This window comes from Myxine glutinosa, unplaced genomic scaffold (genome assembly GCF_964187855.1).
Source record: "Myxine glutinosa unplaced genomic scaffold, kmMyxGlut1.1 SCAFFOLD_2208, whole genome shotgun sequence".
Classification (NCBI taxonomy): Eukaryota; Metazoa; Chordata; class Myxini; order Myxiniformes; family Myxinidae; genus Myxine; species Myxine glutinosa.
This window is the reverse complement of record NW_027618303.1, coordinates 20,810-48,808: the sequence shown is the minus strand read 5'-3', so window position 1 is coordinate 48,808 and position 27,999 is coordinate 20,810. Positions and strand designations below refer to the sequence as shown.

The window sequence follows — 27,999 nt, the reverse complement described above, 5'->3', positions numbered from 1 at the left end:
TTTTTTCCATTCAGAGCTGGACTTGAACTTAGCAGCAACTGTACAATCACCTACCTGGATACATCCAAAGTACCTAACCTTCCAGGGGCCTGACGGTGCTCCGCTTGCTGTCTTTAATGATTCGGTGAAGCTACCAAGGAAAGAGGAAGAGGAATGTGTAACAACCATCGCACAAATTACTGTGAGTGGTTCCTCGATGGGAATGAGAGTACATTGAGGGGTTATGGTAGATGATTAATGTCTTGTCATTAGAGGGAAGCAGCCAGTGCTGCCTTTTTAAAAAGAGGCTTTGCTCACTATGATGACATCTGCCACCTAAGGTGGGCAGAGGTTATGGTTTCACCCATACCTGTTTGTTTGTTTGTTTGTCTGTGAACAGGATATCTCAAAAAAGTTGTTCTACAGATTCAGATGAAATTTGGTGGAGGTTGGGTATGTGACAAGAAGGAATCGATTAGATTTTGGTGAAGATCCGAATCTGGATCCAGATACGAGAGTTTTTTTAGTCTTTTAGTGATTCTTCACCAGTGAGTGATAGGACCAAAAAACGACATATGTAGCATGATATTTGAAAAGGTTGTGGAGGGGTTACGGCAAAACTTGGTGGATGGGTTGGTTTGGCAACAACAAGCTGATTAGATTTTGGTTCAGGTCTGAATCCAGATCCGGCCTATCAGTCAGATACAAAACGTGAACTGTTTAGCCTGGCGGAGGTATGCGCCCTTCCCTTCCGAGTGTTGTGTTCTAGGTAGCTCACCTGGAACGTAGTTCCAGTGAGCTTATGAGATGGCGCGTCGCGCGTCCATCAGTCCATAAACACTTGCAACTTTTTTCTCTGAAACTGCTGATGGGATTATGACCAAACTTGGGTAAAATAATATTTGAGATGTGGCAACTCAAGTTTGTTCACGACATTAAAAAAAAATCTGGCCCTAAAGGGTTTTACGGGGGAGGGGGGGGGGGGTTGCACCCCCAAATAGGTATTTGGTTACTTCTCAGATACTACACACACAATTCCGATGAAACTTGACCACAACCTTCATTACCCTTGATGTACCAAAGTTTGTTCACGGCATTAAAAAATCGGGGTCTATGAAGGTCTATGGATGGGAGAGGAGGGGGTGGGGGACAGGTGGGGTTGCCCCCCAAAATATGTATTTTTTTGTTTGTCTTATGATTACGTTAGTGTGATTCTACATGCTACCCTGTCTATAGCAACCATTGAAATTGGTTTAAAATACCATGATACTGTTTAAAATACCTTCATTCAGTTTAGTATACTGCTTTATTCTACCAGGTGAGCGCCCAGGGCTGTTGCCCCTATTTATTTTATTTTACGTGCAATCAAATGCCCACATCACTCTTGAACCACCTTCGTACAATGTTCTTTTGTTCTCCGTGCTTTAACCAACTTCAAATGAATTACTCTGTCTATCCCTTGAACATTAACTGACATTTTATTGGCTTTACCAGGGAAAAGTTGATAATCTTCTGAAGCCCCTGATCTTTCATGGTATTTATGGGATTCATGAGGATGAAATCTCAACACCTGAACATGGTGCCGTTCCCACTTTGATTGCCCCACATCCCATATTGGAAGATGCATCGAACAATCACTTTTCATTGCAGGTAATTGAACATGATATGTACCGGTTGAACAAATTACTGTGCAGGATAACTGGATAATCGATATAGAAAAGGAGCCAAATTTCTCCGGCCATAACGCTTTATTCCAAAGTTTCTGCTGTCGTACGAAAATAGAAATGGTGCTGTTGGAAAGCTAATAATCCATTTATTTGGAGCAAAAATTTGTTCCTTTAATCACAAACTTGACTGCTTTAAAAGCCCAGTGTTTCAGGATTGAGGAAGAAGAAGCGGGACCTCGAGCTTTAACGTAGCGGTTCCAACGGTAACATATCTTATTCTACGACAGCAGAGACCCTTTATAAGGACACGGGAGGAGCACACAAAACAAAATATAATAATACTTCTTGAAACAATATAAAAATCTATAAACGTACACATTTCTTATTCTACGACAGCAGAGACCCTTTATAAGGACACGGGAGGAGCACACAAAACAAAATATAATAATACTTCTTGAAACAATATAAAAATGTATAAACGTACACATTTCTTATTCTACGACAGCAGAGACCCTTTATAAGGACACGGGAGGAGCACACAAAATAAAATACTGTGGCGGACACAAAAGCCCACTGGCGTGGTGACATCATTCCACGCACCAAGTGGGCGGTGGCCACGCCCGAGGGGTAGGCGTGGCCTCATGCTATACACCGGGCGACCAGCCCGGAGGAGTTCAGTGTTACAGTGTAGTCTTACAATAAAGACGTTTATATGTTACCGCTTGTCCGCTTCCTCCTTGCTCACAAGCAGCGCGCGTAACGCCGCGCTTTACTGGTGACCCTCGACGTTGGATCTGCCGTAGCGATCCTTCCGAACACGACGCCATTGCAATGGCCAACGACAAGGCAATGGCGATTAAACTTCCCGAATTTTGGGAGGCCCAGGCCGAAGTCTGGTTCGTTCAAGCCGAAGCCCAATTTCAGCTTCGGCGCCTCACCAACGACGACCTGCGCTACTGCCATGTCGTCGCCTCCCTCGGGCCCGGCACGGCCGCTCGAGTTGTGTCCGTCCTTCGCCACCCACCGGACGGCCACAGGTACGAGGCACTCAAGCGGCTACTCCTAGCCACGTTCGGCCTCACGGACGACGCACGGGCCGATCGCCTCCTGGATCTCCCCGAGCTCGGTGAGACGCGCCCGTCGGTCCGAATGGACCATATGCTGTCACTGTTGGGCGACGAAGCCCCCGGTTCGCTATTCCGGGCGCTTTTCCGTCGCCAACTTCCAGCGCAGGTTCGCCTCGCGTTGGCCGGGACCGGGCTAACGGAACCCCGAACATTGGCGGCCGAGGCGGACAAGTACTTCGCCGCTTCGGACACGCGGGCGAGCGTTGGCGTGGCCGTCACGGCCTTCGACGCTGATGTTCCACAGCATCATCTTCTACAGCACGCTGAGGTTCAACAGCATGCTGATACGCACCTCGTGAACGCCGCCACGCCCCGCCCACCGCCGCGGCGAAAACCGCCACCGCGGGGAAACCCGTCGACTCCACCGGCCTGGCAGAGCCAGCCGCGCTCCTCCAGCTCCACCACCTGGTGCTGGTTCCACGCCAAGTTCGGCCACGAAGCTCGGCGGTGTCATCCGCCGTGCTCCTTCAACGGGTCGGGAAACGCCCGGGCCGGCGCTCAATTGTGGCGATGAGCGCCGGCCGTTCGAGCAGCCTGCTGTTCATTACGGACACCTTCTCCGGGCGCCGTTACCTGTGCGACACGGGAGCACAGGTGAGTGTCATTCCCGCCGGCACGTCAGACAAGCACGCCGCGGGTGGGGGCCCCGCGCTGCTTGCCGCGAACGGGACGCCCATCCGTACGTACGGAAAACGCTGCCTCTCTCTGCGGTTTGGAGGGCAGGTTTTCCGATGGACGTTCGTCACCGCCGACGTGCCCATGGCACTGCTTGGCGCGGACTTCCTGTGCGCTAATGGGCTCCTGGTCGACGTCAAGCGCAGACGGCTTGTCCAGGCCGAGACGTTCAGCTCGCTCGCATGTGCGTTGCCCAGCTCAACGAGCGGCTTGCCAAGCGGCTTGCCGAACGATTCGGTTCCGGCCACGTTGGTCTGTACGCTTCCGGCAGCGGACGCATTCACCCGCCTCCTCGCCGGCTTCCCGGCCCTCACGCGGCCCACCTTCTCGGCGGGGGCCGTCAAGCACGGGGTGGCCCATCACATCCCCACCGTCGGGCCACCGGTCTACGCCCGGGCACGCCGCCTCGAGCCGACGAAGCTGGCGGTGGCAAAAGCGGAGTTCGCTACCCTGGAGCGACTCGGCATCGTTCGGCGCTCAGAGAGCGCTTGGGCGTCCCCGCTGCACATCGTGCCGAAGCCCGGCGGGGGGTGGCGACCGTGCGGGGACTATCGCCGTCTCAATGACGCCACGACTCCCGACCGCTACCCCGTCCCCCACATTCAGGACTTTTCCGCCCGTTTGGCGGGCAGGTCCTTCTTCTCGAAGGTGGACCTCATACGCGGCTACCATCAGGTCCCCGTCAGGCCGGAGGACGTCCCGAAGACGGCGGTCATCACGCCATTCGGACTCTTCGAGTTCCTGCGCATGCCCTTCGGTCTGAAGAATGCGGCTCAGGCGTTCCAGCGACTGATGGACAGTGTCCTGCGCGACTTGGATTTTGTCTACGTCTACCTGGACGATATCCTCGTCGCCAGCGCGTCCCGCGAAGAGCACCTACGCCACCTCCGCACGCTCTTCGAACGCCTGGGCCAGCATGGCCTGATTGTGAACCCCGCAAAGTGCCGGTTCGGCGCCGCCACAATCGATTTTCTGGGGCACCGTGTCACCAGGCACGGAGCCGTCCCCCTGCCGGCCAAGGTGGAGGCGGTGAAGGGGTTTCCGCGCCCCCGCACGATCAGAGGGCTGCAGGAGTTCCTGGGCATGGTGAACTTTTACCATCGGTTCCTGCCCCGTATCGCCCAGCTCCTGCGCCCCCTGCACGAAGCTCTCCGAGGTAAGCCGGGCAAAGGCGACGTTACCTGGACCGAGCAAATGGACACGGCGTTCACGGGCGCGAAGCTCGCCTTGGCTAACGCCACCATGCTCGCGCACCCGGCGCCCGATGCACCGATCGCCCTCACCACCGATGCCTCGGACTACGCGGTGGGCGCGGTGCACGAGCAATGGGTGCGTGGAGCTTGGCAACCGCTGGCGTTCTTTAGCCGGCAGCTTCGCCCGCCCGAACGCCGTTACAGTACCTTCGACCGCGAGTTGCTCGGACTTCACTTGGCGGTCAGGCACTTCCGCCATCTGCTCGAGGGCCGGGCGTTCACTGCCTTCGTCGACCACAAGCCGCTGATCTTCGCGATGGGCAAGGTCACCGAGCCGTGGTCGGCCCGGCAGCAGCGTCACCTCTCGGCCGTGTCCGAGTACACGACGGACATCCAGCACGTCGCGGGGAAGGACAACCCGGTTGCGGATTGCCTTTCCCGGGCCGTCGCCCACGCAGTCCACCTCGGCATCGACTATGCCCGGATGGCAGCGGACCAGGCCGCTGACCCCGACGTCCAGGCCTTGCGGACCGCCGTCACGGGCCTCCGCGTCACCGAGGTGCCGTTCGACGGCGCGGGCGCGGCCCTCTTGTGCGACGTCTCCCTCGGGCGTCCTCGCCCCATTGTGCCCACGGGCTGGCAGCGCCAGGTGTTTGACGCCATCCACGGCCTGTCCCACCCGGGCGCGAGGGCCTCCCAAAGGCTGATCGCCGACAAGTTCGTCTGGCATGGCCTCCGGAAGGCCGTCCGCGGCTGGGCCAGGACATGCCTCGCGTGCCAGCGCGCCAAGGTGCACCGGCACACCCAGGCCCCGTTGGCCCCGTTCACGGTGCCGGAACGCCGGTTTGACCACGTCCACGTGGACCTGGTGGGACCTCTGCCCCCCTCGCGGGGTTTCACCCACGTCCTCACCATGGTGGACCGCACCACCCGGTGGCCGGAGGCCGTGCCCTTGGCGTCGACAACGGCGGCCGATGTCGCGCAGGCTTTCATCGCCACCTGGGTCGCCCGGTTCGGCGCCCCCTCAGACATCTCATCCGACCGCGGCCCCCAGTTCACCTCGGAGCTCTGGGGGGCGGTTGCGCAGGGGCTCGGGGTCCGGCTGCACCGAACCACGGCCTACCACCCCCAGGCTAACGGCCTGTGTGAGCGATTTCACCGCTCATTGAAGGCCGCGCTCCGGGCCACCCTCCGCGACGGCGGCTGGGTCGACAGGCTCCCCTGGGTCCTGCTGGGCCTCCGGACGGCGCCCAAGGAGGACCTGCGCGCATCCGCGGCGGAGTTGGTCTTCGGGCAACCGCTGCGGGTGCCGGGCGAGTTCCTCCCCGACTCCACGGCACCATGGTCCGCGGCACAGCAGCGCTCCGCTCTGCAAGAGACCGCCCAGAGGTTCGCCCCGGTGCCAACGGCATGCCACGGGCACCCACCGACGCACGTCGCCCCGGAGCTTCGCACGGCGGAGTACGTCTTCGTCCGCCACGATGCCCATCGGACACCACTGCGGCCCCCGTACGACGGGCCTTTCCGCGTGCTGGAGACCGGGGCGAAGCACTTCACCCTGGACATCGGCGGTACTCCTGACCGCGTTTCGGTAGACCGCCTCAAGCCGGCCCACCTCGATGTGGACCATCCACCGCCAGTGGCCCGACCCCCACGTCGGGGCCACCCTCCTGCGGGCGGACCCCCGGCACCGCCCAGCCCCGCCGCCACGGCGCCCCCCGGTCCTGCACCCATCCCAGGGGCAGCCAGGGGCATCCCACCTGGTATCCCTGCACCCCGGACGCCGCCGATCGCCAGGGGGCGCTTCGGCTGGGTCATTCGACTGCCCCACAAACTGGCCCTCCAGGTGCGCGGGAATTCTGGGGGGGCGCGTGTGGCGGACACAAAAGCCCACTGGCGTGGTGACATCATTCCACGCACCAAGTGGGCGGTGGCCACGCCCGAGGGGTAGGCGTGGCCTCATGCTATACACCGGGCGACCAGCCCGGAGGAGTTCAGTGTTACAGTGTAGTCTTACAATAAAGACGTTTATATGTTACCGCTTGTCCGCTTCCTCCTTGCTCACAAGCAGCGCGCGTAACGCCGCGCTTTAATACAATAATACTTCTTGAAACGATATAAAAATGTATAAACGTACACGGAAGTAGCACACAAACACCAACAACCACAGCCACCACAACAACAATTATGTGTTATTAAATTCCTATTTCACACGTTTCATTCACTCTGCATTCTATTGACACGCACAGATCGACATGCAATATGTTTGTCTAGTACAACAACAACAACAACAACATGCATTTTAAGGCCATTTTCCCTGCTAGAGCGGGGGTTAGCCTTGCGGTCCCCATGACAATCTTCTCCATTTTGCCCTATTTTCTGCATCTCTCCTTGTTAACCCCCTTGCCCGCATTTCTTCTTCCACCATCTTTAGCCAAGTCTTTCTCGGTCTTCCCCGTCCTCTACTTCCTTCTACATTTATTTCCATCACTCTTCTCAACCAGTCACTTTCATCCTTCCTCAACTCATGACCAAACCATCTCAACCTGTTCCTCTTCACAGCATCAATCACAGGCAATATTCCCATCATCTTTCGCAATTAATCATTTGTCTTCCTCTCTCTCAACGATACTCCGCACATCCATCGAACCATTCGCATTTCCACCCTTTCCAGCCTTCGTTGCTGCTCTACGTTCATTACCCATGTCTCGCTCCCATAAATCATAACACTTCTCACACATGCAGCATACACCTTTCCCTTCAGCTTCAGTGACACTCTCCTCCTCATCAGCACGCCACTCAGTTCCCGAAACTTCTTCCATGCACATCTCACTTGAGCAACCGTTGCCGAGTCTGATCCACCTTCTCCATTCAGCATGTCTCCGAGGTAGCAAAATGTTTTCACACCTTCCAGCTTCATGCCGTCTCCAAGATCCAATTCAAAAATTTCCTCCATCTGCAGCTCCCTCTGTGCACACCTTACATTTGAATGTAGCTGCCACACTGGTTAATGACCCTCTCAGACCACTACATTTTTGATGAACCCACTCAGCGCACATTGTACATTGAATGGAGTTCACTCCGACACCCTTCCTGCACACAGCACATGGCCACTTCCCAGTTCTTTCCACCTCACCACATGCTTTACCACATGCCATCACCTTCGTCTTTCCGATATTCACCTTCAGACCTTTTGTCTCCATACATTCCTTCCACTTGTTCATCTTTTCCTTCAGTCCATCCATACTTTCCGCAATCAACACCAGATCATCTGCATACAACAACTCCCACGGTAAACCCTCCTTTACGTTCTGAGCCAGCACCTCCATCACAGCTACAAATAGTAGTGGACTTAGTACCGACCCCTGATGCACTCCCACCTTCACCTCAAACTCACCACTGTTCCCGTCTTTCGTCCTTACAGCTGTGCGCGCTCTTTTGTACATTGCCATCACTACTCTGATCAACCATTCCTCCACTCCTAACTTCCTCAATGCCCATGTCAATACTTTGCGTGGAACCCTATCGAATGCTTTCTCCAGATCAACAAACCCAAAAAACAACTTCTTCCTCTTCTCCATGTACTTCTCCTGCAACTGCCTCACAATGAAAAGCGCATCTGTCGTCCCTCTTCCTGGCATAAATCCAAACTGCATTTCGTCGAGCTTCACTTTCTTCCTTATTCTCCTCTCCAACACCCTTTCCAATACCTTCATTCCATGCTCCAATAACTTTATCGCTCGGTACGAGCCACACTCCCGAGGTTCACCTTTCCCCTTGTACAGAGGGACGAGGGTACTCAGTTCCCAAGCCACTGGAATGCGGCCTTCTTTCACCACCAGATTGCAGATCTCTGTCATTCTCTTCACACCCCAACTTCCCGCTGCCTTCAACATATCTCCCACAACTCCCGTCGGCCCTCCCGCTTTTCCACTCTTCATTGCTTTTATCGCTTCCTCAACTTCCTTCTCAGTTATCTTCTCTGCCGGTCCTAAAACTGGGTTACTATCTTAGTCTAGTACAATATGCTGTATTTTGATTAAACATAAACATGTCTAGTATCATTAATTTGGGCAGTTGTGTGAATCGCTCATCATCGGAGCGTGTTGCTTTTCAGTGAATTTATCTTTGAATAATTTTTCCCCTGGATTTCGCCAGTTTTGTTAGCCTTCTCCAGAAGTTGGGTTGTTTAAAGGATCTTATAACTTTCGCCACAACATCTGAGGGGCAAAATCGTTCTGCTGATGAGTCTTGCCAAGATAAATTATCCATTAAGTATAGCCCGTTGTTAAGACATACCAGATAACAATGATAACCTAGCTGTAAGAGGCTAGCTTTTTTAATCATCTGGGGAATTTCACCGAGCTCGACCATTTTATAGGTACAATGGGATGAACACTGATCCCAATGAATGCTAGTGCCAGTTACCACTGTGGTGAACACAGTGCAGCTTGTGTTTCAATTATGAGACCTTTATCGTCCTGGTGTTGGCTTAGCGGTTAGGGTGCCGGCTTGGGATCCAAGGATCCTGGGTTCGAATCCTGGTCGATCGCTGAATTAACAACCAGGGGGGTTGACTCAGCCTGTCATCCTTCTGAGGTCAGCAAATTGAGTACCAGTTCACTGGTAATTCCCTGTGACCCTCAAGGAGGTTACCCCCTCCTTGAGGGTCATTATTGACTCAGCTAGACTTTAACCAACAATCTGAAGATGGGATGGTAGTTTTCCAAAGGCTTAGTACTGCTGCCTTCAGCTAGGGTGTACTATATTGTTACAGACGCGGTTGTGGATGTTGGTTTACCGAGCGGTTTGGTATGACCACGTCTGCACAGTTTACCCGATTCCACTCGAACGTTGCCGAGTCGCGCTACGCTGAATCAATGATGGAAAGGGACACAACGGCTGGGATTAAAATGACACGACACCAAGGGTTCAGTTCTCAAGACCTCCGGAGGAGGTTATATTAGGGCGGAAGGTCAGATTACAACTACAAGAGGGACAGCATAGAAAGACAGGCACTTAGACACACTTATCTTATTCCCGACAGACCACAGATAAACAGGACAAAAACTGACTCACACGGGGATTGATGGCAAGGAAATAGGGTATTCGATGGCCAGCACAAGGTGCACCTTGTGCTCAGGGACAGGATAGCGCGGCCCAAAAGATGCAGGAGGTCTCTCAGCGCTCGGAGGTAGTGACTTCTCTTTCTCCAAGCTGGGGGCGCATCTCACGTCACGTCCGGTAAGTCGCTGCGTATATCCGGCGGAGAGTGACACGCCCTCGGCTCGTTAGCTCCGCCCCAGATGGAATCGGTCCGCCCTTCTTATTGGGTGCGGGGGGGTTACCAGGCTCCGCCCTTGACGAGGAGCTGACAGCCAGCCCCTTCGTGGTAACCCAGTGGAGCGCATGGGTAATGGCGGCTAACCGAGCCGGAGTGAGGACGCACACTCCCCGCGCGCGCCGTTGTTGTAGTTGTTGTAGTTGTTGTTGTAGTTGTTGTTGTAGTTGTTGTTTGGGGAAGAAGGTGGGAGGAGGTATGGGAAGGTCCTAAACTCACTACTGGTGCCATATAATCACATTCTGGTGCAACGAAGAGTCAGAATTAATGGAAACGAGTCCTTAACTGACATAGACTAAGAATAACTAGCAAGATGTCCGAAAGTTGTCTACGTGAGATGCGGTGGACCTGGGCACGACATTTAATGGGGGAAAAAGGGGAAGGTCGGTTCTACGGAGTGTTGTTTACAGACAATGGGACTAGGGAATGGGGGATTGGGGATAGTTGGGGAGTATTGGGGAAATAGGGGAATATTTACAAGCGGATATTGAGGCCAAATGCCATATCCGCAACATTGCACCCTTCTCTACCCTCGGGGCGTCCCGACCCGATAAATTTTTACCTATTTTAGTGTGGCACTCAGATGTAGTTCCCTCTACTATTAACTCTACCCCGAGTGCGACAGTTTTACAGATATTCACAAATGAGTAAATATGTCCCCCTGCGACGTTGCACCCTTCTCCTCACAGAAACACACCCACAGGATAACCGAATCCGGAAAGAATTCGCAAACTAAACATACAGCCGGTAGGGAGCATTATTTACACAAGACTACGCTGATATTTACACTACGATCCAGGACCTGTTTTTGGAGGAACACATGCAGATGTTATGCATAGAGAGAGCACGCATGCCAGCATCGATACACCAACCCACGAGTGCTCTGTGGCCTTACGGCCTTTAATAATGTGCAGAGCACCCCATCCAAGCACCAAAAGCACCACCCCATCACACCGTCAGCACCATCCGGTGCAGTCACCATTGTTCAATGAATAAAAATAACTTCAACAACCCCTAACCCTGCAGGTGTCTCTTGCTCTTCGTGTGGTGCACGTGGCCTTCTGGCTTCTTTCAAAAAATAAAGAAAGGCACCAACCGCGTCCATTTCCTTATTGTGGCCGTCAGGGTGCCAACTATTAGTGGTTCACCTGTTTGGCATAGGTGCCACGTTGACCCAGAGGTCCATCAATGGGTGGTGCTTGGCCGCAAAAAAAACTGCGGTCCATTGTGGGTGGCCACCAACATTGCGGTCCATATGGTGTATCGATCCAGGCAGCAAGCAGCGAAAGTGCAGGCCCACAACTGCGTAGCCAGCACCTCTCTCTCCTCTCTCTCTGCCCCAAAGCCAGATCCTCGGAGGTGGGAGACAAAAGAAGAAGACAAGTGAGTAAGGTGGTAAGGGCGCAAAAGTGCACGCAATGCAAGGTAATGCACACTGGGGGCACATGGGAACCAGGTGAGACAGGTACGTTCCTACCGTACGCTCCCCCCCCCCCCCCCCACCAGGTAACCTACATGGCCCCTCCCTTACCCCTTACTGTATCCACAAAACACAACACTACCCATAAACATCTATTTTACTAATCAACAAACGTCCCTACTGTCTTCCCCGTTCCTCCCATAAACCAAATTCGTCTTCTCTCCCTCCTAACCAATCAAATTTGCTATTTCCAACTCTCATCAAAATTTGCCATCTCCAACTCAACATCAAAATTTGCCATCACCAATTCATCATCAGTCCCTCCTAAGGAGGGAGAGATGGAATCACCCCAATGTCTCATCCACGTCGTGATGCGTCTCACAAATCCACAGCAATCTCATTTCCTGCAACTCAAAACAAAGAAAACACAGGTGTGGAGTCATCATCATCACCACAGGTAAGTGGCTGCGTATGGTGCGACAGGTTCATCAATCCTAACTATTTCCTAAGTGACTTTAACAACTTTACACTACCCGGGGTCTTTCTCCGGCCAAACCATTGGCCCTCTTACACTATGGGTTCTAAAAACCAATTCCCATTGGCCAAACTGTGGTGCTTTTCAATTTGGGGTCTCACTCCCCCGATTCATCTCCCGGTGCCCTCGTACAATTTCTGGGCTGCGACGTGTACCTCTCCCAGCGGGTCTACCCACCTGCACACCTCCACCACTGCAGTTGCCTCCGAGCTTACCTGCTCCTTACCCTAACCTAACTACCTGGGGAAGGCCCTCTGGCGCTCTCCCCACTCGGTGCCCTCTCTGGCACTGGGCTGCCCGATCCACACCCGGGATCCTCAGGCACCCACTCACAACTACCGGCTCCCAAAGCCCACCTGCGGCCTCACCTGGCCGACATCCTCACAGTGGTGGAGTGCCCAACCAACTACACACACTAACAGGCTACACGCCCAGCCATTTCCACAACACTAATGCACCCATCCACAACACCATTCTGCAACCGCACCACAAATGCCAATATCCAACCACAATTTACCTATTCCCTCTACCTAACACTTACACTACCCGCCCCGGGTACTCGTGAAAGGGGTCCACTCTTCCCCCATCCACACCTTCGCACCATGCACACCACTCCGTACCACTTACTCCTACTCTCTCCACACACCTGTACTTGCACACCTGTGCTCTCACACCTGTTGCCACCTGCACCCTTCTCTCCCCAAGCGCATTCGCGCTGATCCACACACTCACTACTCACACACTGCTCCACACACCTGTCCAGTTGCACACCTGTGCAATCACACCTGTCCAGTTGCACACCTGTGCAATCACACCTGTTCAATTCTCACACACACGGCATCATCTCAGCTAACTACTCCCTTCTGAAACTTGCGCTTCCCAGTCGTCCCTTTAAACTATTGCGCTCCCACGTCATTATAATCCACACTAATCTACCTGCGTCCCCACGGCAGGTATCAGTCACTAACTAACCTTAACGTCACCTAATGTCATCTTCTAGGGCCCTATCAATATAACCTAACCCACCCGGGCTAGTTTTCACTGCCATACACCCCATAATCTATTGCGCATTTGCCCCCACTTTTGTGAGGGATGACAGAGTTGCCATCCCACCACATCGGGCATCTCCCACTACCAATTTTGCACATCAAATTTCAACAAATCAAAAATTTGCCAATCACTACCCATCATCTGCCAATCACTACTGCCAATCCCTTGCCAATCATCAAATTTTGTTTTTCTCTAATTTTGGGTCCAAAACACTAACCTCATCACCCAGTCTACTCACTAATGCCTCTCGGTGCGCCAATTCCTGTCCAAAGCCCGGCTTCGTAAAGCCGAGCAATGAATGCGGGTTGTTCTGTGCCAGCGGCTGGATGCGTCCGGCACTCGGTGCAGGGACGGGGGCTTACCCGGGCCGAGATCCCACGCACCCCCTCGGCGTGGAGCCATCCCATGGCTCGATCTCGACCTGCCGGAATGCCTCAACAAAAAGTGGTCGCCATGACGACCCTTCCTATCCAGCCGCCCGCTCCGCCTAGTGGAGCCCGGACGCGGCCGTTCAAAGCGAGGCCCGGCACGCACCGAGGGCCCGCTTCGGCTAAAAGTCGACCTAACCTCTAACCTGGTTACCGTCGATGCTTCACCTGGATTCTTACACCCCGCAGCCCGTTCCTTGCTCACACATCCAGCCGTGCCCATGCTCCTCGTACCTTTCCTTACACACCTCGGTACCCTCATTCCACTCACAGCCTTGGTCACACACCTGACCACCGAACACTTTGGCACACATTCGTTGGTCGCACACCTCACCAACACACCTCTTCGCACCCCCTCCTCTGTCACCTCCTCTGTGACAATCACAGGTGTGCTCTCATTCGCACACCCAACCACGTGCCTCACCACCAACTCCAGCGTGCATTCCCACTCACGCTCTACCATTCCAGGTGTGCATCCTTCCATCCCAGGTGTACATCCTCGCTCACCTGTCACAACCAACTCACTCTCCTTGTCACTCTCACTACTCTCACCTCCATTCTTGACAGCGCACTCACCCTTACTCTTGACAGCGCACTCTTTCCTCATGCACCTGTCTGTTACACACCTTCCCCGCGCACACTCTCCCGTTACACCCTCTGCAACACTCACCACAGGTGGACACTCTTCCTTACTTTTGACAGCGCACTCTTTCCCCATGCACCTGTCCGTCACACACCTTTCTCCCGCACACTCTCCCGTCACACCCTCTGTAACACTTACCACACCGCGCTTCCATGTGCTCCCTCGCACACACGCTACGACCGACTCACTCTCGCCAGCACCCTCACTCCTTGGCACGCACTTTTTCCTCACACACCCCAGAGTCGGACTTCCTCGCACACCTCCTTTTTCGCACACCAGACCTGTCGCACACTTCACCAGTGGCCTCTCACGAACACCCGGGTCCATCTCGACCCCCAAGCTCATTAAATCACCTGGCGCATCATACGCACGACCATATTGGCCACCACTTACACCAGGTCCTCTTCCTCTTCGCTTCTCCTCCATCACCTGCGAATCCCTCATCCGGTTAATGAGCACATCATCACGATCCGAACACAGACTTTGGACCAATTCTTTTACTTCCTCCTTTATCTCTTTCTTATCCTCTCTCCGTCGCTTCTTAATTTCGCTCACCCCTTCTTCCACTTCTTCTAATTTCTGCTTCACCTCCTTTATTCCCCGGTACGTCTCCTCAAGCTCGTCCTCCAAGGCTACCTTGACCGTTTCCATGTGCGTCCTCACCTGCCGGTCCTTCGTCTCCATTACCTCTATCACCTCGTCCAGCCTCGTTGTCAGTCCCTCACGTACCATCTGACATTCCCTCTTCGTCGCTATTAAGTCGTTTTTTAGTTCTTTCTGTGTCGCCTTTAACCCTCCTAATACCGCAGTGTTCCTTTGAACCTGCTCCACTAACTCCGTCTGTCCCACCGTCAGCTGCTCCACCTCCTGCGTCAGGTCCTCTATGCCCCCTTGTAACTTTACAGTCCCCTTTCTCACCTCCTTCTCCATGTGCTCCTTACAGTGCCTCACCTCCTCGCGCACTCCTCCGACCTCCTCACTCACTCCTCTTCTGATCTCCTCTCCCATCACTTGCATCTCCTGCCCAGATGCCACCCTCATCTGCTCCATTTCCTCCCTGTGAGCATCCAGTTTGGTTTCTACCCCCATTCTGACCCCCTCTATCTGCTGCCCCATTTGTTTAACTTCCCTTTCCGCTTGGTCCCTCATGTCCCTCAATTTGCCTTCCATACTGTTTTCTAACCCCTCTAACCCCTTTTGCATCCCTTCCATTTGATTCTCTTGAGCGGCCATTCTGTTTTCTACCCCCATTAACCCCTCCTGTATTTCCCCTAATCTATCGTCTAATTTCCCAAATTTCTTGTCTAATCCCTTAAAATTATTGTCTAATCCCTTAAAATTATTGTCTAATCCCTCACCAGTACCCCTCGCTTCGTCCCTCATTACCCCCATTTGGTTTCCCATTACCCCCATTTGGTTTCCCATTACCCCCAATTGCTCACTCCGAGCCCTCGCTTCGTCCCTCATTACCCCCATTTGGCCCTCCAATCGCTCACCCATTTGTTCCATAAGGGCCCTCATTTGCAGGAGGAAAAGGTTCGAATCCACCAGGGGCGCTGCCACGGTCGCGGGCGCGGTGACCAGCGAGGCGCCATTTTGCGCGCCTGCTACCCTCGCTGCTTCGCTCTCCTCACGTCCCTCAATTTGGTCCTGGACCGACCCTGCCTCACTCTCCTCTACCGGAACCCAGCTGTCTTGATCCGCCATAGCGCGACTTTCAAAATTCGGGTTTTTATTTTCGTAAAACAAATTCAAATTTCGCCGTTATAATTTCGAGCGGGAAACGCGCTCCGAATCGAATTCTACCTCCCCAACACCAATTGTTACCCTAGTGGTACAATTGGTGTTCCAAAATTTGGGCCTAATAAATTTAGTCCCAGGTTCGAATCCCACTCCTGACACCAAATGTTACAGACGCGGTTGTGGATGTTGGTTTACCGAGCGGTTTGGTATGACCACGTCTGCACAGTTTACCCGATTCCACTCGAACGTTGCCGAGTCGCGCTACGCTGAATCAATGATGGAAAGGGACACAACGGCTGGGATTAAAATGACACGACACCAAGGGTTCAGTTCTCAAGACCTCCGGAGGAGGTTATATTAGGGCGGAAGGTCAGATTACAACTACAAGAGGGACAGCATAGAAAGACAGGCACTTAGACACACTTATCTTATTCCCGACAGACCACAGATAAACAGGACAAAAACTGACTCACACGGGGATTGATGGCAAGGAAAGCGGGTATTCGATGGCCAGCACAAGGTGCACCTTGTGCTCAGGGACAGGATAGCGCGGCCCAAAAGATGCAGGAGGTCTCTCAGCGCTCGGAGGTAGTGACTTCTCTTTCTCCAAGCTGGGGGCGCATCTCACGTCACGTCCGGTAAGTCGCTGCGTATATCCGGCGGGGAGTGACACGCCCTCGGCTCGTTAGCTCCGCCCCAGATGGAATCGGTCCGCCCTTCTTATTGGGTGCGGGGGGGTTACCAGGCTCCGCCCTTGACGAGGAGCTGACAGCCAGCCCCTTCGTGGTAACCCAGTGGAGCGCATGGGTAATGGCGGCTAACCGAGCCGGAGTGAGGACGCACACTCCCCGCGCGCGCCGTTGTTGTAGTTGTTGTAGTTGTTGTTGTAGTTGTTGTTGTAGTTGTTGTTTGGGGAAGAAGGTGGGAGGAGGTATGGGAAGGTCCTAAACTCACTACTGGTGCCATATAATCACATTCTGGTGCAACGAAGAGTCAGAATTAATGGAAACGAGTCCTTAACTGACATAGACTAAGAATAACTAGCAAGATGTCCGAAAGTTGTCTACGTGAGATGCGGTGGACCTGGGCACGACATTTAATGGGGGAAAAAGGGGACGGTCGGTTCTACGGAGTGTTGTTTACAGACAATGGGACTAGGGAATGGGGGATTGGGGATAGTTGGGGAGTATTGGGGAAATAGGGGAATATTTACAAGCGGATATTGAGGCCAAATGCCATATCCGCAACAATATTAACAACTGTGATGTTAATCTAGTGTCGTAACCACTAGACTACTACTAACAGGTTACCTTTATAGGAATCAATTACAGGAATTATACAAATGGCTGTAATAGTCCATACCCCAGAAGTTTTCTAGCTTTGTGTGCCCACCTCATGGATTGCCAGGATTATTTCCCAACTTCTGATATTTTCCATACTCTCCTTAAGTCTTTAAACGTGATAAGTTGCGACAAGTTGTTGAGATTATGACTTACTTTTAATCCTGATTCTTGTTCAAATGTTGGTCATGCTGTTTCAGGTTGGTTTCCTTATCCTGGGCTGTAAGGACAATAGAACTTGCCAGAGCAAACTGAAGTTGAATAGCACCTTCTACCTGGGGAATGAAAACTCAGGCTTTCTGCAGCTGTCTCGGTAGGAAACTTTCTTGACTTCCAGTTTACTCATTCCTACATCACCACCAGTGCTTACCTTTTTCGCTACACCAACACCGAGGTTGATGAAATGGGAAGTGATGTAATCTCCCATTGAAGGCTCATCATTCATGGAGTCCTTTAATGAATTTCGTCAATGTAGTAGAGGTTATTGACTGGTAAAGGTCCTAATTGGCAAAGTGATCAATCTGAACAACCAACAACTCCAATAGCAAGTTAACTCAAAGGTGAGCACACACTATGGTTGTTATGAGAAAAGCCCAAATCAAGAGTGATTTTCTGCTCTTGATAATCTCGAATCATTGTCTTGATAGGGCTGGGAGCACAGAAATCCTGGTCCCAACCAGGTAGATGCCACTGACATTGAGCTCTGTAGTCCATAGAGCTGGCAGTGTATCCCATCGAATGTAATCAAGTACTTCCTGCTTCTTCGCAGATTGCATGAAAAGGTGGACTTGTGAAATATAACAACCTTTCTAAGGGTTAGGAAGTCAAATATTTGCGGCAGTTTGGTTCGAGCATAATGCAGATACTGTGGCGGACACATTGTCAATGGGCAATAATTCCGCGCACCAGTGGGTGGCGCGAGCGTCCGGGCGTGGAAGCGCAGCTCGGGCCACGCCCGGAGCGAAGGCGTCACGAGGCGCAGGGTGGAACTGAGGATATGCCCCGCCTTTCGGCCGACTGGCCACGCCTGGGGGCAAGGTGTGGCCTCGGGACATATATGCGGGCTCGATAGTCGAGCCCGCCCAGTGCTTACGTGCGAGCTGTTAATAAAGCATTTCAGTTTGTACAACGCGTGGTGGCCTACCTTCTTGGCAAACGTATCGTGTGTGCACAGCACCACACTGGTGACCCCGACTGGTTCAGCCGTAGCTGACCCCCGAACGCGCCATGGCTACCAACACTGTCGCCGTCAAACTCCCGGAGTTCTGGGAAGCGCAAGCCGACGTTTGGTTTGTGCAGGCCGAAGCTCAATTCCAGCTCCGGGGCATCACGGCGGATGAGACCATGTACTACCACGTGGTCGCCGCCCTCGGGCCCAGCACTGCCGCCCGCGTCGTGTCCATCCTTCGGTGCCCGCCGGGCGACCACAAGTACGCGGCGCTCAAACGTCTCCTCCTCACCACATTCGGGCTCATGGAGGTCGAACGCGCCAACTGCCTCCTGGACCTTCCCGCTCTCGGCGACACACGACCGTCCGTTCGGATGGATTTTATGCTGTCCCTTCTTGGAGACCAGCGCCCGGATTTCCTGTTCCGAGCGCTTTTCCTCCGCCAGCTACCTGTGCAGGTGCGGCTCGTGCTGGCCAGTTCTAAATTAACGGAACCCCGCGCCCTGGCCGGAGAGGCCGACAAATTTTTCACGGCCTGCGACATGCGGTCGGTGTATGGTGCTGCCGTAGTGGATCCTGGTGCAGAGGCTACAGCGCCCCCTGCTTCCCTCATGGCCGCTGCTACGCCCCGCCCACTACCGCCGCCGCCACCAACACCACCGCCACCCGGACGGCCGACGCGGCCGCCACCACCGCAAACCTGGTGCTGCTATCATGCCAGGATCGGCCGCAAGGCTAGAACGTGCCGCCCCCCGTGTTCTTTCGATGGGTCGGGAAACGACCGGGCCAGCGCTCACTTGCGGCCATGAGCGTCGGCCATTCCGGCAGCCTCCTGTTCATCACGGACACCTCGTCTGGTCGTCGTTTTCTGTGCGACACGGGAGCACAGGTAAGCGTCCTCCCTGCCTCCGCATCCGACAAGCAAGCCGCGGGCCTGGGCCCCGCTTTGCTCGCCGCCAACGGAACACCCATCCGCACATTCGGGAAGCGTTGCCTCTCATTGCAGTTCGGAGGGCAGCGCTTCCAATGGTCTTTCGTCACCGCCAGCGTGCCAATGGCCCTGCTCGGTGCAGACTTCCTTTGTGCGCATGGGCTGTTGGTGGACGTTAAGCGTCGACGTCTCGTCCAGGCCGAAACCTTCAGTTCGCTCGCTTGTTCGCTGAGCGGCTCGTTGAGCAGCTCGCTGAGCGGCTCACAGAGCGGCTTGCCAAACGGATTGCTGAGTGGTTCCGTCCCGGCGAGGTTATTCTGTACGCTTCCGGCAGCGGACGAGTTTACCCGCCTCCTCGCCAGTTTCCCGGCACTCACGCGGCGCACCTTTTCAGCGGTGGCCGTCAAACACGGGGTGGAGCACCATATCCCCACTGTCGGACCACCGGTCTATGCCCGGGCGCGCCGCCTCGACCCCACGAAGCTCGCCGTAGCGAAAGCGGAGTTCGCCACGCTGGAGCGGCTGGGCATCGTACAGTGCTCCAACAGCGCATGGGCCTCTCCTCTGCACATTGTGCCCAAGCCCGGCGGCGGATGGCGGCCGTGCGGTGACTACCGCCGGCTCAACGATGCCACCACCCCCGACCGCTACCCGGTCCCGCATATTCAGGATTTTTCCGCCTGGTTGGCAAACACGACCGTTTTCTCCAAGGTGGACCTCATCTGGGGCTACCACCAGGTCCCCGAACAACCGGACAATGTACCAAAGGCGGCCGTCATCACCCCTGTCGGCCTCTTTGAGTTCCTGCGGATGCCTTTTGGGTTGAAAAATGCGGCCCATGCTTCCAGCGGCTCATGGACAGCATCTTGCGCGACTTACCTTTCATCTACGTCTACCTGGACGACATCCTAGTCGCGAGCGCATCCCGGGAGGAGCACCTGCTCCACCTCCGCACGCTCTTCGAATGCCTGGGCCAGCATGGCCTGATAATCAACCCCGCGAAGTGCCGTTTTGGCATCACCGCCATCGACTACTTGGGGCACCGCATCACCAGGCACGGGGCCATCCCTTTGCCAGCCAAGGTGGAGGCGGTCAGGAGTTTCCCGCACCCCCGCACGATCAAGGGGCTCCAGGAATTCCTGGGCATGGTGAATTTTTATCACCGCTTCGTGCCCCGCGTCTCCCAACTCCTCCGCCCACTGCACGAGGCCCTCCGGGGGAAGCCGGGCAAAGGTGACATCGCCTGGGTGGAGCCGATGGCCGCAGCGTTTGCGGGCGCAAAGCTGGCCTTGGCCAACGCCACCATGCTGGCGCACCCGGCGCCCGATGCACCAATCGCCCTCACCAACGACGCGTCGGACTACGCGGTGGGCGTGGTGCACGAGCAGTGGGTGAGTGGTGCTTGGCAGCCGCTGGCGTTTTTTAGCCGGCAGCTTCGCCCGCACGAACGCTGCTACAGCACCTTCGACCGCGAGCTGCTCGGGCTCCACTTGGCGGTCCAACACTTCCGCCATCTGCTCGAGGGCCGCACGTTCACGGCTTTCGTCGATCACAAGCCCCTTGTGTTCGCGATGGCCAAGGTCGCCGAGCCATGGTCGGCCCGGCAGCAACGTCACCTCTCTGCCGTGTCCGAGTACACGGCGGACATCCGTCACGTCGCGGGTAAGAACAACCCGGTGGCGGATTGCCTTTTCCGGTCCGTCACACACGCGGTCCATCTCGGGATCGACTATGCTCGGATGGCGGAGGACTAGACCGCCGACCCCGACGTCCAGGCCTTGCGGACCGCCGTCATGGGCCTCCGAGTCACCGAGGTGCCGTTCGACATCACGGGCACTGCCCTCTTGTGCGACGTCTCCCTCGGCCGGCCTCGCCCCATCGTGCCTGCTGTTTGGCAGCACCCGGTGTTTGACGCCATCCACGGCCTGTCCCACCCGGGCACGAAGGCCTCCCAGAAGCTCGTCGCGGCGAAGTTCGTCTGGCATGGCCTCAGGAAGAACGTCCGCGACTGGGCCAGGACGTGCCTCGCGTGCCAGCGTGCAAAGTTCCACCGCCACACCCAGGCCCCGTTGGCCCCGTTTACGGTGCCCGAGCGTCGGTTTGACCACGTCCATGTCGACTTGGTGGGACCTCTGCCCCCCTCGCGGGGTTTCACCCACCTCCTCACCATGGTGGACCGCACCACCCGATGGCCGGAGGCCGTGCCATTGGCGGCGACGGCTGCGGCTGATGTCGCGCAAGCCTTCATCGCCACGTGGGTTGCCCGGTTCGGTGCCCCCTCGGACATCTCGTCCGACCGTGGCCCCCAGTTCACCTCGGAGCTCTGGGGAGCGGTGGCGCAAGGGCTTGGCGTCAAGCTGCACCGCACCACGGCCTACCACCCCCCGGCCAACGGCCTGTGCGAGCGCTTTCATCGCTCAATGAAGGCCGCGCTCCGGGCCAGCCTCCGCGACGGCAGCTGGGCTGACAGGCTCCCCTGGGTCCTGCTGGGCCTCAGGACGGCGCCCAAGACGACCTGTGCGCGTCCTCGGCGGAGCTGGTCTTCGGACAACCGCTGCGGGTACCGGGCGAATTTATCCCCGACTCCACGGCTCATTGGTCCGCGGCGCAATAGCGCTCCACCTTGCAGGAGACCGCCAGGAGGTTTGCCCCGGTGCCGACGGCACACCACGGTTGCCCGTCCTCCCACGTCGCCCCGGAGCTTCGCACGGCGGAGTACGTTTTCGTCCGGCACGACGCCCACCGGGCACCGCTGCGGCCCCCGTACGACGGGCCCTTCCGCGTGCTGGAGACCGGGGACAAACATTTCACTGTGGACATCGGCGGTACTCCGGATCGTATCTCCGTGGACCGCCTCAAGCCGGCCCACCTCGATCTGGACCACTCCCGCAAGCAGCTCTGCCTCCGCGTCGAGGCCGCCCCCTGGCGGTCAGACCCCGGCACCCCCCAGCCCCGCTACACCCCAGCCCTGCACGCATCGCCTGAGGGCGCTTAGGCCGGGTCATCCGGCTTCACCGCAAGCTCACCCTTCAGGTGCGTGGGAATTCTGGGGGGGCGTGTGTGGCGGACACATTGTCAATGGGCAATAATTCCACGCACCAGTGGGTGGCGCGAGCGTCCGGGCGTGGAAGCGCAGCTCGGGCCACGCCCGGAGCGAAGGCGTCACGAGGCGCAGGGTGGAACTGAGGACATGCCCCGCCTTTCGGCCGACCGGCCACGCCCGGGGGCAAGGCGTGGTCTCGGGACATATATGCGGGCTCGATAGTCGAGCCCGCCCAGTGCTTACGTGCGAGCTGTTGATAAAGCATTTCAGTTTGTACAACGCGTGGTGGCCTACCTTCTTGGCAAACGAATCGTGTGTGCACAGCACCACAATACCGAGTTTTAGTCGTTCATGAGAAATAAGAACACTTGTATAGAATTGAATTGAAGATGTCCCCTTCCTCAACACTCCACCCCATATGGCACTGATTATGTGCAAACATTCTATTCACATGCTTTGGGAGATGGAGGAATGAGGGTCCGCACTGGTTTTAGCTGTGAATGTGGTATGTGCTCTCTGGTCTTCCGTTGGACTCCAGAACTGGATCCAAATAATATTGCTCTCTGTTCTGTTGTCATCAGGGCACATGAAATCGTTTGACCATTACATCTGCAAAATGAAGATCCCATGCAGTGTCTCGCAAAAGTAGGCTAGTAGTAGTACTAGTAATAGTGCAAGATATGAAAGATACCGGCTCATTACAAAACACAAATATGGCGTGTTGAGGACAGCGTGTTCGTTTTGCGTCCCAGACTGTTGAAGGTGAACGGCAACGTGTGGAGAGAGATCCATGCAAATCAACAAGACGACTCTCAGCTGAACCAGGAATAATTCATACATCAGGGTGACGAATACTGAAGGAAGACCTTGGGCTTTTTCCTTCCAAAATGCAGCTTTTCCAGGCACTTGATGAAAATGATCAAAGAAGACTGAATGGATTTTGTATCAGCTTTTCTGAAGCACTGGAAAATGAAGGCCTTGGTGTCGATGACTTAATCTTTTCTGGTGAATGTCATATTTGCAACATTTATGGGAGGATGATGAAACAGAATTGCAGATTTTGAGGATTGTAAAAGTCACAAGAACATGAAGAAGCACCACTTTACTCTCCAGAAATCACTGCCTGGTGGTGTGGATTGACTGTCATAAATCTACAGCCCCTATATTTTTTGGAGATTGTAATATCAAAATGCCAGTAACCGTGACATTGCATCGTTATCTTCATGTTCCCCCCACCCGACTTGTTGTCACTACAATATATTTTTATGGGGACGTCAAAGGAAGAATTTTTTCGTCGGAATCGACCACGATTGCTGATTTGAAAGACAAGTACACCCGTTCCCTACGGGAGGCGGGAGGAAGGGTCATTCCTCTCTAGGGTATATACAGTGCATTCAGAAAGTATTCAGACCCCTTCACTTTTTTTCACATTTTGTTATGTTGCAGCCTTATGCTGAAATCGGTCATACGGAAGCCAAACAGTTCAATCTTGGTTTCATCAGACAACAGAATCTTGTTTCTCACAGTCTGAGAGACCTTTAGGTGCTTTTTTGCAAACTCCAAGCGGGCTTTCATGTGTCTTTCACTGAGGAGAGGCCTCCGTCTGGCCACTCTACCATAAAGCCCAGATCGGTGGAGTGTTGCAGTGATGGTTGTCCTTCTGGAAGTTTCTCCTATCTCCACACAGGATCTCTGGAGCTCAGCCAGAGTGACCATCGGGTTCTTGGTCACCTCTCTTACCAAGGCCCTTCTCTCCCGATTGCTCAGTTTGGCCGGGCGGACAGCTCTAGGAAGAGTCCTGGTTGTTCCAAACTTCTTCCATTTACGAATTATGGAGGCCTCTGTGCTCTTGGGAACCTTCAATGCAGCAGAGATTTTTTTGTCGGCTTCCCCAGATCTGTGCCTCGACACAATTGTCTCTGAGCTCTGCAGGCAGTTCCTTCGACCTCATGGCTTGGTTTTTGCTCTGATATGCATTGTCAGCTGTGAGACCTTATATAGACCGGTGTGTGTCTTTCCAAATCATGTCCAATCAATTGAATTTACCACAGGTGGACTCCAATCAAGGTGTAGAAACATCTCAAAGATGATCAAGAGAAATGGGAGGCACCTGAGCTAAATTTCAAGTGTCATAGCAAAGGGTCTGAATACTTATGTCAATGTGATATTTCAGTTTTTTCTTTTTAATAAATTTGCAAAACTTTCTAAAATCCTGTTTTCTCTTTGTCATTATGGGGTATTGAGTGTAGATTCATGAGGGAAAAAATGAATTTAAACGATTTCAGCATCAGCCTGCAACATAACAAAATGTGAAAAAAGTAAAGGGGTCTGAATACTTTCTGAATGCACTGTAGATTATAGTATATCTAGGGTCGGCCCTCAAAGACATCGGGGATGTCATCATTTTCCAAGTTTCTTGTGGAGACCTCACTAAGTGATTTAAGCATTCGAGCAAGCAATCCATTCAAAACCATTGATAAGGAACGGCAGGCTTGGCAAGCGCTAGCTAGCTGCTTGGTAGCTGAAAACACCCCAGATTTTCCCTCTTTCAGTTTCGTGTAAAACAGGAGTAGCGAATGTTTCAAAAGGTAATCAAACGTGTTTTTTTTTTTTTTTTTTTTTTTTTTTTTGTATACAAGATCGAGGCTCGTGAAAGAGCGAACATTAATCACACAGATAGACAAACCGACACATAAAACATATAACATCGGGAGCGGTAGACAAGATGGGGAGAGAGGGGGAAGGACACAAACACAACATTTGAGAGCAGGGACCGAGAGACATGGAGGCATCGAGAGATCTGAGAGAGGGCGAGGGCTTTGGGGGGGGGGGGGGGTGGGGCATGGGAAGGGGGCGGTGGGAGAGGTATAAAACATATGGACACTGCCAGGACTTCCAGGAAAGAAGTTGGAATTTCAAACAAGGTGGATCTGGGGTGAATTAGCGGGGGTAGAAAAGATCAAGGTTTTGGATGGGGGAAGATAAGAGATGGTGGTGAACAGCTGTTTTAAAGACCTGGAGGGAGGAGTGGGATTGAAGGGAGTGAGGGAGTTTGTTCCAGAGGCGGGAGAAAAGAGGAATGAAAGAGTGAAGGTGAGCAGAGAGCCGAGATTTCGGCAGTTTAACCATCAGAGGGTTGCTGGCAGATCTTGTGCGACCTGTAGGAATATTTGGGGGACAGAGCACAGAGAGAGCTGGGGGTGCAAGGCCGGAGAGGAGTCGTTAGAAGACAGAAAGACCACCTACCTGCCTGCGGTGAGTGAGTGAGAGGCCCTCAGAGATAGCTTCATCGCGGGAGATTCCAATAATTCTGAAAGCTTTGGTTTCAACAGCGTGAAGCCGAGCTAGGTGTGAGGCAGGAGCACCGGCCCATAGGGGAGAACAGTATTCCATTGAGCTGCGGATGAAAGCCTTGTATGTGGTGAGGAGCTCAGGTGTGCCGAGGAAGGACTTCGCACGACGGAGGATGCCCAGTCGGCGACTGGCTTTGGAGGCCAGCTTGGAAATGTGGTTTTCCCAAGAAAGATCATGGCAGATAGTGAGACCCAAAATCTTGAGTGACAGAACTTCTTGGAGAGGATTGTTGAGAAAGTAGATGGGAGGGTTGTCCAGTCGATCTTTTCGGAGAGACATAGTAAGAGTGTGAGATTTGTCAGGATTGAAAGACATGTTCCACTTGTTTGACCAGTCTGTGATTTTGTCCAGGTCTTCAGAGAGTGAGGAGGCAGCAGACTGCCGATCTGAGGGAAGAGGAATGGAGCGGCAGAGAGTGGAGTCATCAGCAAAGAGATAGAGAGGATTTTCGAGAGAGTCAGAGAGATCATTGATGAAGACCAGAAAAAGCACGGGGCCCAGAACACTGCCTTGGGGAACTCCAGCCTGAACAGGAAGAGGAGATGAGAGAAACCCATTCAGGGCCACACGTTGACGATGACTAGAGAGGAAGTCCGCCAGCCATGCGTGGAGATTTCCATGGATACCAAAGGAGGAGAGTTTGGTGAGCAGAGCGGGGTGCCAGACCGTGTCGAAGGCACGTGATATGTCGAGGGAGACAGCTCTAATTTCCTGTTTGGCATTGAGGACCTCCATCCATTGTTGAGACAGCAGAAGCAGCATGTCTAGAGTAGAGTGACCTGGTCTGAAACCAAATTGATGATCAGAGATCAAGCCATTGGAGAAGAGGAAAGATTTCATATCCGAAGCAATGATGGATTCCATGACTTTGCTGATAATTGGGAGAAGGCTGATTGGTCTGTAGTTGCTAGGATCTGTTTTTGCACCTTTTTTGTGCAAAGCGGTGATGTTGGTTGATTTCCAAGCAGATGGCAGTTGACCTTGAGCAAAAGAGAGGGTGAAGAGAACAGAGAGAGGGTGAGATAGAGCAGCAGAGCAGGATTTTAGGACCCGTGGGCTGATGCCGTCGGGTCCAGTTGCAGAATCAGAGTCGAGGGTTGACAGAAACTTTTCCACCTTGTCAGGAGGAAAGGACACGGAGTCCAGGAGCAGCAGGGTACGACTGGGTATGGTGGGTACAGAGAGGGATGGGTTTGGGACACAAGATTTAGAGGCAAACACAGAGTTGAGGCATTCAGCTTTTTCACGTGCGGAGTCAGCTGTGTAGCCGTTTGAGGTAAGGGAGGGGATGGAGTGGGAACAAACACCAGAAACGGATTTGACCACACGCCACCAGGATTTGGAAGAGGGAGACAGATAAGAGAGTTCGGTCTTGAGAACGGAGAGATATTGTTTCCTGGCTCTCCTGAGGGTGGACACACACTTGTTTCGGGCTTTGTGAAAGGAAATGAGATTTCCTTCCATTGGATTTGCTTTCCAGGAGACGAAGGCAAGTTGTTTCTGGGCAACAGCCTCACCACAAGATTCCGTGTACCATGGACGGGAGGAAGGGTATGACAACTGAAGACGAGATGGGATAAATCTGTGCATGAGAGAGAGCAATTTACTTTGGAAGAATTCCCAGGATGAGTTGATGTCAGAGGTGGTAGAGATGGGAGACCAGTCCAGATGATTGATGGCTGCTTGAAGACCGTGCCAGTTGGCCTGAGTGAAATGCCAGACTCGTCGACGCTGAGCAGGCTCCCTGAGGATGGTCAGAGAGATGTCCACTTTAACAAGGACATGATCAGATGATCCGATCGGAGCAGAAGAAGAGCAGCAGACATTTTCAGGGAAGTTAGTCATAACCAAGTCCAGAAGAGAAGATGTTCTGTTGACTGAGATCCGGGTCGGGAAATTGACAGATTGTGTCAGTCCCAGTGAGTCGCAGAAGTCCTTTGCTGAGGAGCCATGGCTGGTGAGAGAGGTACCCACACCCAGCCAACTGGCATGATGACAGTTGAAATCACCACATATGAGGAAGAGAGAGTTGGGATGAGTAGATAGAAGTTGGTCCATATCATCAGACAGCGAGATGTAGATGGAGTCATCACTGTTTGGTGGACGGTACAACACACATATGAACAAGAGGTGGGAGCGAAGGGGAAGCCGTAGCCAGAAGCATTCCTGGGGGTGAGGTGGAGAGAGTGCAGTGCAGGGCGAGTGAGGAAGAGAGTTTTTGATAAAGATAGCAACCCCGCCTCCAGGACGAGGCTCAGGTCTATCATACCGGAGGAGGGAGTAGCCCGGGAGAGATACTATGGAATCAGAGACATCATAAAGGAGGAAAGTTTCTGTTAAGCAGATCACGTCTGGTTTGACA

General features: G+C 53.9%; 1 long non-coding RNA gene across 1 annotated transcript; it reads left to right on the top strand.

Moving 5' to 3' along the window:
- Positions 1–20: 20 nt before the first annotated feature.
- Positions 21–17,439, top strand: LOC144889279 (uncharacterized). Its single transcript, XR_013621681.1, has 3 exons — positions 21–181; positions 1,474–1,629; positions 17,342–17,439. It is a non-coding gene; the product is annotated as an uncharacterized LOC144889279 (long non-coding RNA).
- The last annotated feature ends 10,560 nt before the right edge of the window (positions 17,440–27,999 follow it).